The 6,413-nt window shown below is 57.4% G+C and overlaps 1 gene segment (V, D, J or C); it reads left to right on the top strand.

Annotated features, from left to right (window-relative positions):
* Nucleotides 1-4,000: 4,000 nt before the first annotated feature.
* LOC311163308 (Ig heavy chain V region C3-like) lies at nucleotides 4,001-5,516 on the top strand. The segment is given in 3 exons: nucleotides 4,001-4,119; nucleotides 4,404-4,551; nucleotides 5,257-5,516.
* Nucleotides 5,517-6,413: the final 897 nt, after the last annotated feature.

The following is a 6,413-nucleotide window of genomic DNA, read 5'->3' as shown; positions in this document are numbered from 1 at the left end:
GCCCTCTGGGTGGCAGCACAACCCTCCTGTGTAGCAGCCCCTCGTACTACTCTTGTTTCGTTAAAGAATTTGCTGGGGTTCGTCGTCATTTCCATCTTCCTAAAGATGGCTAAAGATGCTAAACAGGGCTGGACCCAACACTGAGCCCTGGGGCGCCTTGCTAGACACTGACTTCCAACTAGAACTCATGTCACAACTCTTAGGGATCCTCTGTTAGTCCACTGCCCTGTCGAGATTACCATCTACACACTCAGTTGAGAATTCATCAGTTTCTCTTAGCAGGACCTAATTTGGAAGGACAAGTGTTGAAAGCCTTCCTGAAGCCAAGGTAAACAATGCACACTGCTCTCCCCTCATCTACAGAGCCCATCATAGAAGTTCAATATCAGCTCTGTCAAGTGTGAGTTCCCCTTTGTGAGTCCTGCAAACATTCTTGTGCTTCATGTGCCTGGAAATGATTTCCAGGTTTAGGTGCTCCATCAGCCTCTCAGGGCTTGAGGGAAGCTCTCTGGGTCCTCTTTCTTGTCCTTCTTGCAGGTAGTGACATTTGCTTTCCTCCAGCAGTCCTCGGGTACCTCCCCAAAACACCATGATCGTTCAAAGGTTATTGAGATCCTCCTATCTCGAGAGTATTCCCCTTACTTGAATTCCTAAGACCCTCCCTGATGCAGCACGTTTTGCCCCAGAGAGTGCTGGATCTCTCTAAAGCTAGAATGTATTGCATGAACCTCTCAGATCAGAGAACTGGTTTATATGAACATACCAGGAAAGGTGATGGGAAGTTGGGAAACATTGCATTTGGGGTGATGCTGGAAACCCCACAATGTCACAGCCTCAGGGGGGCCTCTACTCAGGACACAAAAGATGCACAGATCCCCACCCTGATGATGTCCTATACTGTTGCAGTATTTAGAATTTTGGCAGGTTTTTTTTAGAAGTACTGAGGCGTCAACACCTTAGAAAGGGCTCCCAGGGCAAGAAACAGGGACAGCGATGGAGGCGCGCTGGTAGCCCCGGGACAGCAGCCTTCATCTGCCGGGGAGCCTCTGCTCCTCAGCCTGGGCAGCTGCCAGCGTCCCTCGCCGACCCCCGTTCTCCTGAGTCCCCGCTTGCCCCGCGGCCCCGGGGCCCGGGGCGGGGCTGTCGGGGCGGGCAGAGGCGCCGGCGCTGCCCCGGCCAGGCGGGGCCGGGCGGGAGCGGCCCGAGCGCGGCTCCGCTCGGCTCCTGTGCGGCTGCCGCGGCGCCGGGGCCCGCAGCGATGTTGGCCGGGCCGGGGCCGGGGCTGCTGGCCTTGGCCTTGGCCTTGTGGCCGGCAGGTGAGAGCCGGGCGGGGAGGGCGGCGAGCCCGGCCCGGGGAACGAGCGACAGCGACAGCCGCAGGAACAGGGACGGGGACAAGGGCAGAGGCTGGGGAAAGGACAGGAGCAGAGGGAGGACAGGGAACACGGCCAGAAGCCGGGGCACACCCAGGGACAGCGGCTGTGGGCCGGGGCTGGCGGCTGTGGCTGTGCCGGGCCGGGGGCACCGGGACACCGGGACACCGGGACAGCGCCCTCGGTCCGCGGCCGCGCCCTGCCCGATCCCTGCGCTCTCCCTCCGCAGGGCTCTGGGCACAGCCGAGGCTGCAGGAGGCCGGCGGAGGGCTGCGAGCGCCCGGGGACTCCGTCACCCTCTCCTGCCACGGCTCCGGATTCACCTTTAGGAATTATTTTATTTACGGGTACCGTCAGTCACTCGGAGGCATCCCAGAGTGGGTTTCCGTGATCAGCCCTTTCGGCTATGTAAAGGAGTATGGAGCAGCAGTGCAGGGTCGGGCCACAGCCTCACGGGACAATTCCCAGTCTCGGTCATCTCTGTTTCTGCGGGCTCTGCAGCCCAGCGACTCTGCCCGCTACTTCTGTGCCATTCACACAGAGACAGGAAAGCCAGCTGAGCTGTAACACAAACCTCCCGGGGCCCGGCATGGGGTGTGTTAGACAGGGGGAAGGTCAGAGTCACCAGGAGCCTGGAGTTGCTGGGTCTCAGGTGTGTTACCAAGGAGTCAGATCAAAGGCAGGTGTTCCTGGCTTTACCTGCACACTGCCAGGATTCCAGTTGATTGCCAAATTAAAACAGAGTGGAATTGTGAGTGACAACAACGTCAAAAAGCATTAAAACACCTTGGCTCTGCTGAAGCCTCGCTTCATCCCAGGTTTGCCTTCAATCCTGCATTCCTGATTTCTCTCCCTCTTCTGTCCCAAAGGGCACAGGGACAGTGGGATAGGGATCAATTCCTACACTTCTTACATGGCTCCTTCAGAATGACCCTGCTCTAGCCTGGCTTCTCCACGGGCTCCACTTCCCTCAGACCACAACTAAACTGTTTGTGAATTTCTCCAAGCCCAGAGACTCCACAAGGCACCTGGACAACCTGCACTGGTGCTTGGTTGTGCTCACACTGTGAGGCTGCACTGTGGGTGCCATATGCCATAACTCCAAAAAGCCCCTTTCCTCCTTCTTTCTCTGAGTCTTATTTCTGAAAATGATGTATTACTGCATGGAATAATCCTTTGCTAATTTGGCATCACTGGTCCCGGCTCTTTCTCCTCTCAGCATCTTGTCCATCCTGAGCCTACTCACTCTTGGGGCAATATGCAAATCAGAGAAGGCCTCGATGTTCTGTCAGCATTATTGAGTAACAGCTAAAACATCCCCCTGCCTGTGCCATCAGCAGTACTAATAAAAAAAAATTACCTTTTTCCCATTGAAAACTAGTACAGCTTTTTGAGCCGCTTCAGGTTCCATTTCTCCAGCCTGCTGAGGTCCCTCTGGGTGGCAGCACAACCCTCCTGTGTAGCAGCCCCTCGTACTACACTTGTTTCGTTAAAGAATTTGCTGGGGTTCGTCGTCATTTCCATCTTCCGAAAGATGGCTAAAGATGCTAAACAGGGCTGGACACAACACTGAGCCCTCGGGTGCCTTGCTAGACACTGACTTCCAACTAGAACTCATGTCACAACTCTTAGGGATCCTCTGTCACTCCACTGTTCTATCCAGATCACCATCTACACACTCAGTTGAGAATTCATCAGTTTCTCTTAGGAGTACCTAATTTGGAAGGACAAGTGTTGAAAGCCTTCCTGAAGCCAAGGTAAACAATGCACACTGCTCTCCCCTCATCTACAGAGCCCATCATAGAAGTTCAGTATCAGCTCTGTCAAGTGTGAGTTCCCCTTCCTGAGTCCTGCAAACATTCTTGTGCTTCATGTGCCTGGAAATGATTTCCAGGTTTAGGTGCTCCATCAGCCTCTCAGGGCTTGAGGGAAGCTCTCTGGGTCCTCTTTCTTGTCCTTCTTGCAGGTAGTGACATTTGCTTTCCTCCAGCAGCCCTCGAGTACCTCCCCAAAACATCATGATCGTTCAAGGATTATTGAGATCCTCCTATCTCGAGAGTATTCCCCTTACTTGAATTCCTGAAGACCCTCCCTGACGCAGCACGTTTTGCCCCAGAGAGCGCTGGATCTCTCTAAAGCTAGAATGTATTGCATGAACCTCTCAGAACAGAGAACTGGTTTATATGAACATACCAGGAAAGGTGATGGGAAGTTGGGAAACATTGCATTTGGGGTGATGCTGGAAACCCCACAATGTCACAGCCTCAGGGGGGACTCTACTCAGGACACAAAAGATGCACAGATCCCCACCCTGATGATGTCCTATACTGTTGCAGTATTTAGAATTTTGGTAGGCTTTTTTTAGAAGTACGGAGGCGTCAACACCTTAGAAAGGGCTCCCAGGGCAAGAAACCAGGAGAGCGATGGAGGCGCGCTGGTAGCCCCGGGACAGCAGCCTTCATCTGCCGGGGAGCCTCTGCTCCTCAGCCTAGGCAGCTGCCAGCGTCCCTCGCCGACCCCCGTTCTCCTGAGTCCCCGCTTGCCCCGCGGCCCCGGGGCCCGGGGCGGGGCTGTCGGGGCGGGCAGAGGCGCCGGCGCTGCCCCGACCAGGCGGGGCCGGGCGGGAGCGGCCCGAGCGCGGCTCCGCTCGGCTCCTGTGCGGCTGCCGCGGCGCCGGGGCCCGCAGCGATGTTGGCCGGGCCGGGGCCGGGGCTACTGGCCTTGGCCTTGGCCTTGTGGCCGGCAGGTGAGAGCCGGGCGGGGAGGGCGGCGAGCCCGGCCCGGGGAACGAGCGACAGCGACAGCCGCAGGGACAGGAACAGGGCCGGGGACAAGGGCAGAGGCTGGGGAAAGGACAGGAGCAGAGGGAGGGCAGGGAACACGGGCAAAGGCCGGGGCACACCCAGGGACAGCGGCTGTGGGCCGGGGCTGGCGGCTGTGGCTGTGCCGGGCCGGGGGCACCGGGACACCGGGACAGCGCCCTCGGTCCGCGGCCGCGCCCTGCCCGATCCCTGCGCTCTCCCTCCGCAGGGCTCTGGGCACAGCCGAGGCTGCAGGAGGCCGGCGGAGGGCTGCGAGTGCCCGGGGACTCCGTCACCCTCTCCTGCCACGGCTCCGGATTCACCTTCGAGGATTATTATATTTTCTGGTACCGTCAGGCACCGGGAGGGAGCCCAGAGTGGGTGTCCTTTATCAGCTACCCCAAAGGCACTACCGTGGACTACGGGGCAGCACTGAAGGGTCGGGCCAAGATTTCCCGGGACAATTCCCGATCCGAGGCTTATCTCTCTCTGTGGTCCTTGCAAGCTCAGGACTCTGCCCGGTATTTCTGTGCCCTCCCACGGGGACAGGAACTGCAGATGAGCTTTAACACAAACCTCCCGGGCCCGGCAGAGGCTGCCATTGATGTCGGGAAGGTGAGAGTTGCCAGGGGCCGGAGCCAATGGGTGTCAAGGGTGCTCCCAAGAAGTCAGGGGCCATCGCTGTGCACCGTAGGTATTCTTGCCATTACTGCACACTGCAGGGCTTCTGATTTATTGCCAATTAGATTTAGAGTAGAATTCTGAGCAATTACAAAATGCCTTGCTCCAACTTTATCCCTGTTTGCTGCCAAGCTCGTCCTCAAAGCTGCATTCCTGAATTCTCTGCCTCTCCTCTCCAAAAAGTAAGGAGACAACAGGAAATTAGGTATGGGATCATTTCTTAACAATGAGTCACTGGTCTTCATATTTACTGCTTCTTGTTCCCTCCCTCCCTCCCTCCGTCCCTCCCTCCGTCCCTCCCTCCGTCCCTCCCTCCGTCCCTCCCTCCCTCCCTCCCTCCCTCCCTCCCTCCCTCCCTCCCTCCCTCCCTCCCTCCCTCCCTCCTTCCCTCCCTCCCTCAGTCTGCACTCCAGTGGCTCCAGCATGGTTACTTCACAAGAGCTGCTGTCCTTCAGAATGCCCTGTCCAGCCTCAGTTGTCCACAGGCTCCACTTCTCCATGTCATGACCAGCCTGTGAACATCTCCAAGCACGGAGACTCCAGGAGGGGCCTGAGGAGCCTGTGCCAGTGTTTGGGCACCCCCACAGTGTGAAAAAGCATTTCTCTCTGATGTTCAGAGAGAACCTCTTGTGATTTTGTGTTTCTGCTCACTGATCATTGTCCTGCCACTGGGCATCGCTGAGAAGAGCCTGGCCATGTCCTTGTGCATCTGTACACTTATGACGACCCCAACCAGCTTCTGCATCTCCATGGTAAACAGGGCCAGTCCTGACAGTCTTTTTAACTTGGAGAGATGTTCTGTTTCAATAGCTGGAAAACAAAAGAAATCTGATTCCACTATATAGGAGAAATAAAGAGATTCTACCCGTCTTTTCCATCAATAGGCAAGTTTTTAGCTATTTCTAAGAAAACCAGAAAATGGTATTTGTCTCACAGAATGATTCCTTGGGAAGGCAGAGGCCGTCACACCAAATGTCCCTTTCCTATTTTCCATGAGGTTTATTTCTGAGAACCTCGTATTACAGTGTCGAATACTCCTTTGCTCAGCTGGCAAAAGTGGTGCTGCTGTGTTCTATCCCAGATTACAGCCCAACCCCAGGCACTCACTGGAGAGACAGTGAAAGAAACAAAAAAGCCTCTGAGCAAGTTTTTAAAGCGCCTCGTGTCTAAACCGGCCGTTGCTCACAAAGAGAAAATAAAGACTCGCAAGGCGCTGTCTCTCTCCCCCCTTCCTGCACCGCTGCCCGTCCCGCCCGGCGGGGCCGCGGCCCCAGGGCCCGGGGCGGGGCTGTCGGGGCGGGCAGAGGCGCCGGCGCTGCCCCGGCCAGGCGGGGCCGGGCGGGAGCGGCCCGAGCGCGGCTCCGCTCGGCTCCTCCGCGGCTGCCGCGGCGCCGGGGCCCGCAGCGATGTTGGCCGGGCCGGGGCCGGGGCTGCTGGCCTTGGCCTTGGCCTTGTGGCCGGCAGGTGAGAGCCGGGCGGGGAGGGCAGCGAGCCCGGCCCGGGGAACGAGCGACAGCGACAGCGACAGGCAGGGACAGGAACAGGGACGGGGACAAGG

Source organism: Fringilla coelebs, assembly GCF_963513975.1.
Source record: "Fringilla coelebs genome assembly, chromosome: 27".
Taxonomy (NCBI): Eukaryota; Metazoa; Chordata; class Aves; order Passeriformes; family Fringillidae; genus Fringilla; species Fringilla coelebs.
This window is presented reverse-complemented; position numbering and strand designations above follow the sequence as displayed.